Source organism: Cryptomeria japonica, chromosome 1 (assembly GCF_030272615.1).
Source record: "Cryptomeria japonica chromosome 1, Sugi_1.0, whole genome shotgun sequence".
In the NCBI taxonomy this organism is placed as follows: domain Eukaryota; kingdom Viridiplantae; phylum Streptophyta; class Pinopsida; order Cupressales; family Cupressaceae; genus Cryptomeria; species Cryptomeria japonica.
The window spans coordinates 428,869,174-428,884,123 of NC_081405.1; positions in this window are offsets into that span (position 1 = coordinate 428,869,174).

A 14,950-nucleotide genomic window follows, 5' to 3' on the forward strand; every position below is an offset into this window, starting at 1 on the left:
GTTTACACAGATAATCAAGCTCTTTGTTTTTTGAATTCACAAGATAAGTTGAGTCATTGACATGTTAAATGGGTTGAGTACTTGCAATCATATACATTTTCCATTAAGCGTAAAAAGGAACAATGTAATAAAGTAGCAGATGCTTTGAGTAGAAGGCTACTAACAGTGCAAGAAGTATAGATTCAAAGTATTGGAGTTGATTGCTTCAAGGAATTGTATACAAATGATGAAGATTTTGCAGCCATTTACAAAGTTTGTCAATAATTTCAAAACCATTTTCATAGTGAATATGTTGACTTTACCTTGCAAAATGGTTTTTGTTTAGAGGTGGACAGTTGTGTGTTCCTAAAGGCTCAATGAGGGAAAATATGATCCAAGAGAAGCACAATGGGTGTTTGAGTGGTCATTTTGGTCTAAACAAGACATTGGAACTTGTGCAACGTTTCTCCTATTGCCCAAGAATGCAAAGGGATATCAGGAGGTATGTTGAGAAGTGTATGGTTTGTCAAAAGGCAAAAGGCACATCTACCAATGCTGGTCTTTATCAGCCATTACCCATTCCTACAAGGCCATGGGAATGTGTGAGTATGGATTTTGTGGTTGGTTTGCCCAAAACAAAGCTTGGTTTTGATATCATTTTTGTTGTTGTTGATAGATTCAGTAAAATGGCACATTTTGTTCCTTGCAAAACTACTCATGATGCTAGTCACATTGCACATTTGTTTTTCAAAGAGGTTATTCGAATCCATGGTTTTCCTATTAGTATTGTTTCAGATAGAGATGTCAAATTCCTTGGACATTTTTGGAAAACTCTTTGGAAAAGATTGGGTACTAACTTATCTTTTGGTTTAGCCTGTCATCCCCAAACCGATGGCCAAACAGAGGTGGTCAATAGAAAACTTGGTAACCTCTTAAGGTGTTTGACAAAAGAGTATGGACAGAGTTGGGATTAGATTCTTCACCAAGCAGAGTTTGTCTACAATGATAGTGTCAACAGGTCTACAGGTCTACTGGAAAGAGTCATTTTGAGATAGTGTATGGTATGCACCCAAGGGATGTTATGGAGTTGAGAAACCTTGGTAATGTGCAGCAAAGAAGTGGTCAAGATGATGATGCAGCTTAGTCTATGAAGGAGGTTCATGATCAAGTAAAACAAGCTCTCCAAGATGCCTCACAAAAGGTCAAAGCTAGAGTTGATGCAACAAGGAAAGATGTACAATTTTCAGTTGGTGAATTTGTTAAGGTGCACTTGAATAAGTCCAGACTTAAAAAACGAATTCCTAGAAAACTCCAAATGAGGAGGATATGTCCTTGTAAGGTTTTGGCTAAGTATGGCTCTAATGTTTATAAGATTGATTTGCCTAAAGATGTTGCATTGTCTCCTATCTTCAATATTACAAATTTGGTTGCATAAAAAGGGAAGCTTCCCAAGGAGGATGAGAGAGTTTTAGAAGTTCACCATTCACTTTCAGACCCACCTCTTCCTTCTACACCCATGCCTAAAGCTGAAAAAGTTTTGGATTCTAGGATTCTCAAAAAGACTAGGCACCAAGTCTATATGGAGCATTTGATCAAGTGGAGGAACAAACCAGACTTCAAGGCTAATTGGGTACTTGAGTAAGACTTTCTTCAATCTAGAATTGACCCCTCATTGGTTCCAAACTAAGTCACTTGACTTCTTTGTCTTTGGGGGAGTATGGTGCAGGAGCACCTAGTGAAGCTCATGGAGCACTTCATCAAATTTTGGTTTGAAATGGCCTATGTTGGTTCCAATTGAATAATGGACTTTTTGTATGTCCAAAGGGTATTTTTTGTGTTTTTAAGTGTCCTTTGTGTCTTAGTTTTGTTGTTTTTTGAGTTTTTGGTCAATTTTTGACCTTTTATGCTTTGTAAGCCTGGAATGGGCAAAATATGGAAAAATGGTCAAAATGCCTTATAAAGCCTTGTTAGGCATTTAAATATGTTTGTGTGGTTATATTAAACCATTTAACATGGTAGAGTTAAGTCTATTTGGCTCACAAGTCAAAAATGCTCATTATACCAAAAATTGTCAAAGTTGTCAAGCAACATTTTGACAATTTTTGGAAAATTTCTAAAAATAAGGCAAAAGGTGGTTATTGGTCCATACCTAGGATGATTTAGGTTGTGAGTGACTATTTAAATCCTCACACAACTTTGTATCAGGTTGTAATTTGAAAACAAGAAGAATTCAATACAAAAACTAAGAATTTTGTCACTTTCTTGCATTTTTGCTCCATATGCTTTAGCAGTCCATACTTCCTAAGCATTTGGCTGTACTGTTTTCATTTGGGTAGTTGTGCCATGTTGTGTTAAATATTTCTCACCTAGGTTTGTGTGCTGGTGTGAAGTTTTAACATTGTATCAAAATTATTTTGTTTTAGCCCTGTTCTCGGTTGAGTAAGGGTTTGGCTTCAACAATGGAAGCAACTTGATTTTCTTTGGCTCTTTCTCCATGGCCTCTGAGAGTCAAGTTTCTATACATATCCTTCTTGTATATACAAGTTTTTTTTTGATGTAAATGACAAAGAAAATGGTTTTTTTTGCTTACTAGGTGAGCTCATATAGCCCGGCTAGTGAATTTTCATGGTGTAAAACAAAGCTTCTTTGCAAACCCCCACCAAGTGGACCTCATTTTAGGTTTCCTAAGGTGGAATGAAGTTTGGACAGATCTTTTAGACCATATGGGAGGATTTTTCAATGAATAGTTTGTTGGAATGCATTTTGAGTAGCCAAAGTGTTGAATACAATGGTTTTTGAGCACTTTTCCTCTTGAAACTTGGTTGCACATCAAGTGTTTATCTTTATGCTTGCAAGGAAGGAAGTTGGAAGGATTTATAATGATGGTATAGACATTATAAAAAGAGTTGGTGGTCTGAAGAAGAGTTTGGAATGGTGATAAGGTGTTTGAAGACTCAAAACCCTTGAAAACCCTTGTTTTTAGGCACATTTACAGGACATCAGTTGTACGGTCCTGTCAAACCTCCTCATAGAAAAAATTTGAAAGATATCCATAAAGTGTATCCATAAATGCAAAGTTTTCATGAGGTTTTTTGGCATTTTGTGGAGTTATAATCATTTTAGTAGTTTTGGAGGGCTAATTGGGGCTCTTTCCTTGTAGCCCTGTTTTGAGCTTTTCTTCAAATCGGGTAAGAAGACAATTGAATAGATTACCAAACCAAGTTGAAATAAGCCTAATAGGATGTTAGACAATGTCCTAGACCTCCTGTAACTCTTGGTGAAAGATTTTGGTGTTTGGAGTTAGGAAGCAAAGTTGCACTTTTGTGAGTCTTGAGAGGAAGTATGAATGAAAATAAGAACTAACATGGTAGGAAGACCTCAAGGTTGGTATGAAGCATAGAGAAGGAAATAAATCAATGAAATAGTACTTAAACAAGCTACAAAACCTTCAACAATCACCTTTGAGGTAACTTGCAAGCCTAATTGATTACAAACACACAGTTTGAGCCAGTCCTTTTGAGTTTCTCCCTATCACTATGTGTTTGCAAAACACTACAAAAGTCTAAGTCTTCTCTTTTTTACTCATACTTGATACTCTACTTTGCATTTGAAATATCTTTTATCTAAATTGATTATTCAAATAAAGATTTATAAATTATTTGAATGCAAAGGTTTTTATAAAGGAACTCCTAAAAGTTTTATGTGACTAAAACAAATAAGTGTTGACCTAACACTTAAAGAGAATTACAAAGATAAAGCCATGACATGGATATGAAGAATATATATTTTCTAAAAATGCAAAACAAAAAGCTTATTTCCATCGGGCTTTTAGGGTTGAAACCCTAATTCAAAGGTAAAACAAAAGATGAAAACATTGTATATTTTTCATTTGCATTTTTATTTCTTGGAGAAATGTTACCACCAACATGCTGGAAAATCTAAGCCACCACGAAGCAAACCCTAAAGCTCAATCCTTCACTTTGGAGATCTGAACCTCTGTTATTTTGAAGATTTATTGAAGTTCTCTGGAGATTGAGACACGACAAGTCTGGCTTTGTCTTCATTTTTACTTATTCTATACCTACTATCTTGACAATATAGTCTTCTTTCTTGGATTATATGTGCACCACGCAATATTCATTGTTATTGTTGTAGTTGCATCTCTGTGGCACACATAGAGATCTTTGTGCTTGCAATCTTTCAATTACTGTAAATAACCTTTGATCCTCTTTCTAGGGTTTTACTGCTCTATGAAACCCATGGTATTCTTAACTATTTATCCTTTTCTATGGTTGTGAGGGCATTTTTTATTTGGGTTCTATTCTTTAATGCCCCTTTGAATGCAAAAGTGATTGTATTGATACACTTGTTGCATGTCTGAGTGTGAGGGCTGCATTTTGATGTTCAAAATTCTTATATCTTTCTCCTTTGAGTGCTTTTTGTCACAATTTTGTAGTAATACATTTCGATGCCATGGTGCTACTGCTGTATGGTTCATGATTTTGATGGCTGGTCTATTACTTGACCTTCTTTGTGACTACTTTGAGATCTATCTACTATTAGGAAATGACTATTCTATCCCTAAGAAATACCATTGCTTCGATCTGAGACTGCCATTTCCTGTGTAGATCACTCCTAATGGCTATATCTTGTCAAGAACTTCCCCATGTGCTGTCAAAAGGGTTGTGGATTGTTAAGGAGTAGATGTATGACTAAAAATTATCATTCTATACATTATTCTAAGCTTAGGCTACTTGCATCATTATTGACCATTGACTCATGCTATCTCTTATAGACTATGCTTAGAACTTGAAGATGTCGCTCTTGACAGGTTAAAAGATATCACAACCCTCGTACTGTCATATACCCTTTGGTGTTCACTTATGATGTAGAATTGTCTCTTGAAGATTTATTTACTGTCTTTTGATCACTTTGAAGATAACAATGTCTTTTGCTTGTCTTTAACTATCATGTTAGCCATTCCTACTAATATTCATGTTTGTATATTTGTCACTGCTTTCTACAACCTCTTTGGGACTATCACAACACTGACTGGTTGCTTGAAATTTGCTTCAAATTTGCTCAGAAGCTTCTCAATTCTTTATACAACCTATGACAGTCCTTGTGCTGTCACTATCCTTGAAACCTTGCCACATATTCCTAATTCACAGTTTTTTTTTCAGAGGGATTGTCTTTTTTGTCTTCATGGTGACTGGCTTGGCTTTGAGATTATGGCTTTATGACTTGATTTTTTGTTTCCCTTGCTACATGGAGTGTAATAAGGACTGTCCAAAAACATAAATACATCATTGCCTTTACTAACAGGATAAATTCCTCTAACAATAATCTTTGTAGCTTCTACTGCCTTTCAATCTTGAAATCTGCCTTCTAGTATGGGTTATGATATGATTGTCCTTAGCTGAATCAAAGGTGTCTATGGAAGCATTGATGGCTATAGCATGCTTTCTTGATTATGGTCTATGTATTATCCTCAAAGTATTGTAGCATGACTGAGGCATATTATTCCCACCTATTTATTATATCCTAGCTCCATGGTATCTTTTGATGTTCTTGCTTTACTGCATATTTGACTCCTTCAAAGGTCACTTCCCTTTGTGATTGCATGGTGATTACTTTTGCATGACATGATATCACTATGTTTGAAAATAGAGATGCTTTCATGTCGATTACTTCTATTTTTTGTTTTTGATTAAGGTAAAAATAGGTTTTTAAGGGGCCCCGAAACCCTTTACAATAGGATCTTAAAAGATAATAGCATTAAGAAACCAAAAGGAACAAACCAACGAAAAGCCAACAAAAAACCAGAGAAAACCGGCTAAAGCCCCAAAAAACCAGCAAAAACCAGCCAGACCCGAGAGAAGAAACTAATTAATATTTTTTAGGGCATTAGCCAGGGTATTGCTAATCCCATACAGGTCTTTGATATTTTCCCTAAGATTAGGGATATCCTTAGCAGAAGCAGCTGCAACTTTCTTGACACTTGCCTTGGTCCTCTTTGCAGCTCCACCTGGAGTAGCTTCACCACTACCAATCTTGATAGTATCTTCATCCATGTCAAGGTCCACCATTAGTTTAGGAGAGCTGGAATTATTGAGGACCTTAGCAATATCCTCAAGGTTTTTAGTGACAGCAGACAGGATATTCGGGATAATGCCCAACAAATTTTTCATCACCACCTTTCCTTCTTCCAGCGATTTAACATTCTCCTCCATATCTTGCTTCCATTTTATCTGATTCCTATCATAATCCTTCCTTTTCTCATCCATCTGTTTCCCATTTTTTTCCAGGTTCTTCAAAAATTCATATGTCCATCTATGATAATCCAATTTGGCCTCAGTGAGTTTTTTAAGGTTATCCAGGAATAACCCTTTACCAGCACTTTCCTTATCCTCACTTAAACTATCCTTAGTCATATCCTTCTCAGGTTCCTTATTCTTCTCCCTCTTAGAATTCACATCTTTTTCCTCATTACCCTTGTCTTCCACATCCACCATAGGTTGACTGTTGTCATTGCTAGGGCTAGCACTATGTATTGGGTTGTCATTGTTAGACTCATTCTCACCTTCTTCATCCTCTACACCCACATCCTCATCTTTCCAGTTGTCTTCCCCCTTAGAGTCATCCATATCCATTTCACTACCATCTTTTCCAGTTTCCTCTATATCCTTCTTTTCTTCATTGGCTTTCGTCCCAAAGACACTCTTACTTTTTTTGCTAGAGGATGCCTTCTCATTGCTAGATTCTTCTCCCTCTAGCTTTCTCTTGCCTATCCCTGGAGAAGTGGATAACCTCTTGTTTTCCAGCATGGCAAGGGTTTTATAGTGCTCATAAATAAGCAACAAAAGCCTGCAATGGAAAACCGGTTTCAAGGGATTCTTACTGTGTTTATTGAGAGACCTTGAAAGGGACCTGAAGAGATAGTAGGGTAGGGATACCCTTTTGTCATGTCTGAAATGGTTTAATAGAACAAAGTGGTAAGTGTGGGCCCTAGAAAAGTGGCCCTCAATAGTTATATATTCCATTATGGCATTCAAAACCCAGGCCCAGATTTTCTTGATGTTGGAGGCTTCATAGTAACCCCCTGTGGCTTTGCCAATTTTAGCCCTCTCTTTTTCCTTACGTGGAAAAAGATTAACCGCGTTATTGGAAACTTTAAGGTCTCTAAAAAAATTGAGCCCTAAGTGGGGCATACCAGTCACAGTCGCAATGAGTCCTGCTTCCAATTTGAACTTTACCCCATAGATTTTAAAGGACCCATTACACCAATTTTCAAAAAATTTGGAAACAGCAAGGTTAACCCTACCTTTGTTGTAATCAACCAGCTTCTCCATAAAGCTTGTGAGGGACCCTTTTTCTAGCTTCGCCCACACTTTTGATATCGCCTTCCATCTTGATGTGTTGTTTGGTTCCTCCCTCCTTAAATCTCCTCCCATATTCGAATTCGGATTTTCAGCTCTATTCTTTTGCAAACTCAACACTTTCTTCCCGTAGTTACTCAAAATTTTGAAAAGGATGACCCACAAAGTGTGTGAAGTAATATTAAATTTGATTGGGATTCTATCACTTTGCTAGGTAATCATTACCTTTCCATCAAAGCATAAATTATTCATATAACCTATCATGATTATGCGGCCCTTCTCTCCCCGTAATTTTGTCCTTTCTAAGGAGCTCTTTTATGTTCATATTAATATCTTCCCCATGCCAAATTATTTGAGAATCAGAATTAACTCCTAGGTTCGCTAGACAGTCCGCCACCATATTTTTCTCTCTAAAGGCATGTTGAATAATTATTTCTTTAAAACTAGTGATGATTTCCCTAGCCTTCAAAATAATGTTTTCAATTGACCATGATGGCTCAGACTCCCCCTTCAAACACTTAATAATATTAAGTGAATCTCCCTCAAGCCATAATTTATCATGATTAAGGTTCTTAGCTATAATTAGAGTATTCAGCGCAGCTGAGGCCTTAGCAAAATGACTAGTTTGACTCCCCAAAGGACCAACCACTGCCACTAGGCAACTTTTAGCAAAATTCCTGACAATGCCCCCATAACCAGCTTTACCCAAGTTCCCCTTAGAGGCCTCATCAAAGTTAGCCTTAATCCATCCCTGAGGAGGAAAACACCAAACTAGACCTTCTCTTCCCTTCTCCTTACTAGGTATGGTAGTGGAGAGGTTCCACCTGCCATTGAAGTCATCTTTAGCAGCTGGTCCATTATCAGTACCATAGATGCATTCAAATATGCTCCTGTAAATTTTATCCACCACCACTTCAGGGATGGCACTTTTATCCCTAAAAATCCCATTGTTGCGCTCTTTCCATATATTCTAGATAACATTCGGGAATGTAAGTTTCCAAGTCTCCACGATCTTAGGATTAAAATTAGGGCAATGCCATTGCTGCCAAGATTCCCCTAGGGAATTCGGAAAAACCCAGCTCAACTTCCACCTGCTCAAAATGATTTTCCAGATTTCCTGACTGAATGTGTATTGATTGAGAATATGGCGAGCAGTCTCTTCTTCTCTGCAACAAAGAGATCACCTATTAGGAAAAACAAAACCTCTCTTTTGAAGGTTGTCTAGAGTTAAAACCTTGTCTTGGATGAATATCCAAAAAAAGATATTAACCTTAGGAACTAACTTCTTGTTCCAGACTTTAGGCCAAATAGGAATTTCTTCAACAACTTTGTTTTGGATAGCCACAACTGAGGACACTGAATATTTCCCATTCAAGGTTTCCCTCCAAATCAATTTGTCTTCTTTGTTGTCTGTAGGAACTTAAGCAGAGAGAGCAATCTGAAGGAACTTTAGCCCCAGACACTGCTGGCTAAAATCAATCCATTTCCCATTTCTCCAGTAATCTCTAACCAACTCACCAAACTTGCTTTTGAGCCAATCTTTCCAGTCATTAAGGATTGGAATTTCCTCCAGAGGTTTATCCATTATCCACCCGTCTTCCCAAAATATTATACTCCTACCATCCCCCAAATTCCACATTCGACCAACAGCGGCCAAACTTTTAGCCGATTGGACTGCATTCCATATTACAAAACCTTCAACAATAAAAGATTCATCTAAAAATTCTTTCTCAGAAGGTTGCATATGAAGATATTTATTTTTCTAAATTAAATTCCATTCTCTTTCCTCCCCTTTCATTCTCCAAATTTGTTTAGCTAATAAAGCCTTATTCATAGAACTTATATTTCTTAAGCCTAGCCCCCCCGAGTCCTTAGAGGAACAAATTTTATTCCAGGCAATAAGAGGAATTCTATTTTTGACTTCCACCCCCGACCAAAGAAACTTTTTTTGGATTCTTTCTATAGCTTCCGCAAACTTTCTGGGGATTTTGAACAAACTAAGAGCATAAACCGGCAAATTTTGGAGAGTGGCTTTGAGAAGAGTAACTTTGCCCACTTGACTTAGGACTGCCCCTTTCCAACCAGCCAATTTTGAGTTGAATCTATCCACCAACTTATTCCAGAAATTATCTACAAGCTTAATACACAAAGGAAGCCCCAGATAAGAAGAGGGAAGTTCAACTATTTTACAACCAAGAATTCTTTTAATCCTTAATTGTCTTTGAACATGGGTATTGATGAAGAACAAAGAACTCTTATCCCAATTAATTTTTTGACCAAAGGCAGATTCATAAATATTCAACACATTCTTCATGTTTTTAGCTTCCCTAATGGTGGCTTCCCCCATTGTGATAGAGTCATCAACAAACTGTTCATGAGTGCAAGTGAAATTGGATGAAGATGGTTTTAGTCCTTTGAGATTGTCTTCTTCCACATTTTAAAAAATAAATCTACCCAGGCTTTCAGCTAAAATAGTAAACAAGATAGGGGAAATGGGGTTCCCTTGTCTAAGACCTCTTGAACTTTTCAAGAAACTTGATGGGGATCCATTGACAATAACAACAAAAGAGGAAATTTCCATCAGTTGAGAGCAAAGTTGAATAACTTTTTCTCCAAAACCAAACACTTTCATAATCCTTAAGAGAAACTGCCAGTTCACTCTACCATAAGCTTTAGCCATATCTAACTTCAAAAAGAAACCCTGATTATTAGCCGCTTTTAGAGAATGGATATTTTCATGAACATATATAATGGAGTCCAAAATATGTCTACTAGGGAGAAAACCATTCTACTGGACATAGATAATTCTTGGAAGAATTTCCAACAGTCTGGAAGTAAGAACCTTGGATAAAATCTTGTAAACTGTTACAGAGACTAATAGGTCTAAACTTGTTGAGAGAATCAGCACTTGGGATCTTCGAAATAAGGACAATGAAGGTAGCATTCAATTCTTTTAAAAGTCTTCTAGAACCAAAGATTTCTTTAACACCTTTACAGATGTCATTCTCCACAATATGCCAAAAAAATTGGAAGAAGAACATTGGAAAACCATCCAATCTAGGAGACTTATCTCCCTGAAAGGAAAACACCGCCTTTTTTATTTCCTGATTAGAGGAAATTCGAGACAAATAATTATTGTCTTCCACAATCATGGTAGAAGGAATAGCTTGCAACAAGATGTTTTGATTACTGGCATCCAGGTAATCCACTTCTCCCAGAAGGGTGCCAAAGTACTCCAGAGCTTCCTGTCTGATATCATTATCCTCCATTAAAATATCTTTATTATAGGATAACCTGGATATCTTGTTAGCCGCCCTATGCTTAAGAGCGGTTAAGTGAAAAAACCAGGTATTTTTATCACCTTCCTTCAAGTACAAGGCTCTAGATCTTTGTCTCTAGAACGTCTCTTCATTAGAAATAATAGTGTGGTATTTAGACAACAGACCATTTTCCACAGATCTCAGTTCTTCAGACAACCCATTCTCTTGGATTCTATCTTGAACGTCTTTTATTTCAGTTTTAATTTGAATTTTGCTCTTGAAGATATCCCCAAAAATCTCTTTGTTCCAGATTTTAATTTTGGCCTTTATAATATTGAGCTTTTTAGCTATTCTAAAGAGAGCCGTACCCTCAACGTCAGAATTCCACCATTCAGTAACACAAGCTTCCAAGGAGGGATGGGACAACCACACTTTTTCAAATCTAAAAGGAAAGTTTCTCTTAGCCGAAAAATAATTAGCAGTAAAAGAGAATGGATAATGATCAGATCCAATTTTGATTACAGAAGCAAGAGAGCAACTATACTTAGCTAACCACTCAGGAGAAATTAAGGTTCTATCTAACTTAACTTGAATCAGGTCAGCTTCGGTTCTTCTATTAGTCCAGGTATAGTTAATCCCTTGAAGATCCACATCCATAAGAGCTTGATCATTAATGAAATCCATAAGATCTTGTTTACCATCAAGCTGCAAGGGGAGACCTCCCATCTTCTCTTCCTCTTTTAGCAGAGTATTGAAATCTCCCATTAATATCCAACTTTGATCAACAAACTTAAGTCTATCTTCAACAAGGCTTCTCCAATATTTTTCTCTCCCAGTTTTGGTATTAGGCACATAGACATTAGTTAGCACCCAGGCAAAGTTATCCTTGATATGCTCAAGCTGCACAGAGTTCCTATTATAAATAGAAATGATTTCCTTACCTTTAATGGTTTTTTGGTGCCAAAAAATCACAGTTCCTCTAGATGCTCCCTCCGAGCTAGATCCTATAACTCCATTATTTTTAAAAATTCTAATCTTTTCCACTTTATCCTTACACATCTTGGTTTCTTGAACAAGGACCATATCCGGTTTATGATCTCTTATGATATTTCTTAACACATCCTACATATGAGGGGCATTCAACCCTCTGATATTCCAGGAGATTATCTTCATACTTTAACCGGAGATAGGGCTGACTCGATGGAACACTGTGTTCCATCAACACGGTTCTTCCAGCTTTCTTGTTCCCTCTGATATTTTAGAGATGGTCTCCCCTGCTTTTTGTTTTGGCTTCCAACATCTGCCTTTTTCTTTTTCTTGCTTCTAGTTGAGATACCTCCATTGGGTTCCTCCTTATTCGATTTCCCCCTTTCGTACCACGAATCCTAAGATTTCCTTCCAGAGTATCCATTTTGTAATGTCCCCTAATGGGACCCTCTTATATTCTGTCCTAGAATCACAATAGAAGGACATTCATGTCAAATAAAGCTTGGTCTGGAACCTACACCGTCATTAGGTTGTATTACATTATCAAGGGTATTGTCAACATTATATTATATTAAGATCATTATATTAACAACATTATACTATATCATATTACAATTATATTCTATTGATAGTATTATATAATAATATTTTTATTATTAACGACATCTTATTACATTTATCTTATTGCATTTTTAATAGTACCATATTATATTTATCTTATTAACCATATTTAATTATGATAACATTAACAATATTAATAAGTCCGTCTTTATTACTATTGTTAGTTGTGTTATTATTACTTATACTAAATTAATAATGTAGTGCCCTATATACTTATCACTATCCCAATGACCATACTATGTTGTTTCTAACAGTCCATTTGACTGCTGACTTTATCTTGTTGTATTCCCTTGCTCTATGTGTGAGTCTCTATTATTGACTATTTCCTAAGAGTTCTTTTGGATTCTTTTTTTATCTAATATTATTATTTTTCCTGATCAAGACTCTCTCTCTCTCTCTCTCTCTATATATATATATATATATATATATTACCAAGTATATAAACATTAATTATCAATGGCTGGTAAAGGAGACAGATCTGATACATGTCAGATCTGGTTTGCCACTGTTTGCAACCTATATTAATATTGTTATTAAACTCTGCATCAAAACATTATCGGGCTTCCATATTAAGCATGCATATTAAGCACATCCCCATGCATACCACCAAGAACAAAGATGTTACTGACTATAAACTAATAACAGTTCTGTTCTAATCTGATCAAATGGTCCCTTCTTAACATAATCGCTGCTCTATCAATATGGCCCTCCCTTGTAAACCAAAATGACTGATCTTCTTAAGTAACCGCTACCTCTCACATATTAAATATTGCATATTATAATCGTTGGTCTCCATCATACTAATCGTGACTCTTCATAATATGCTAATGGCGTTTCTTCATGATTAAGAAGTCTTACTAATAGTTCTCTTTAATAACCCACTACATTTTTTATCTCCACCTTAGCCAATTTCCTTGATGGATATTTATTTAGTCTATTCTATTAGTCTTCCTCATTGATTAGGAAATCGGTAATATGTCTTTACTTGATCGATTCCAATATGCTTTGTTGACTTCTTGATATATGGATTAACTATTAATTCCTTATGATTGCAAGATATGTTGTTGATCGAGCCAATTAGTTAACCTTCCTCCCAGCACAGCTATAATGATAATTTGCATTGACTATTGTGATTGCTTTCAATAAATATGTGTCTAACAATTCTTAAATAATCTTTATTTATCCGTTATGTATGTTAATTTTATTATTATTCTCATTATTATATATATAAATTATATATTTATTTAATGTATATTTATTATTAAATATATAAATTTTGTTTATGTAAACTATGTTTATAATCTAATATATAATTTATTTTTATGCTATAATATTAATTTTGTTTTTATTTGAATATTTCAATATTAGTAATAAATATTAATTAAATAATAATATTTAATAAATAAATTTCAAATAATCATTCGATGGTAATTACTATATTAATTAATATTAATAATTACTTCGTTTAGGATATACATATATATATATATATATATATATATATATATATATATATATATATATATATATATATATATATATATATATATATATATATATATATATATATAATGTTCGAGGGGACATGACAGTCCGCCCTTCCCGAAATTGCTTGTCCTCAAGCAATTGACAACTTCCTTACATTGAGTCATCTCCCAATAAACACAAGGTATACATATTTATATAGACACAAAGCATACATGATACACACAATACATGTAAAAGATAATGAGGCATGAAGCTTGAATACATTTAGTACACATGAAGCATGATGCATTAAGAGTATGTAGGACATGGATGGCATGAAGTAATACACACAAGGTCATTTAAACACATGTAGCGCTTGAAGTATACATGGAAATATTGAAGCATAGACAAAAGTAATACTTGTAGCAGTATTCACCAATACACGTAAGATATGAAGCGTACATGTCACATGGATGTGCAAAGCATGTATATGAAACACACACAGAGTAAACACACTATGTACAACCCAATGCATCAAGCATACACATGAATACATAAGTCATGAGTCATACATATGAATACACATAAGGTGTAAATTGAAGCATATAAGACAAGAAGCATCTACATAAAACATGGGGGATACACATGAATATACACAAGACGTGAAGCTTATGTGTAATATAAGTAAATTCAATCAAGGCTTGAAATCTACATGTGAAATTCATGTAGTACATAAAGTATGGAGTATACACTTGAATTTGCTTAAGTAGCATGTTCACATAGGTAGTCACTTAAGTCAGAAAGTATATATGTGAATGCATATAAATTCACTTAAGTTATAGGGCATACAAAGCATGGAATATATACATAAACACACGTATGGATCATATATGGAAATATATGTGAATCATCCACAAGAATACATTCAAGGCATGAATAAAACATGTAGACATATAAATGCATGTAAGACATGAAGTATACATGTTAGGCATGATACACGACAGTCACGTAAGCACGAAGAAATGCACTTAAATACACATGAGAGGTGCAAAAAGCATGATGTATGAAGTAGCACACATGTAATTTATGAAGTAATATACATAAGGCATGGAGCATAGATGTAAGGCATGGAGTATTCATGTGAGCACATAGTAGTATGCAAATACATTGAGGCACGAAGTATAGGACATGTAAGGCTTGAGGTAATACACATAAGGTACAAAGCATGTATAAGAAAGGCACTCATGGAGTGAATAC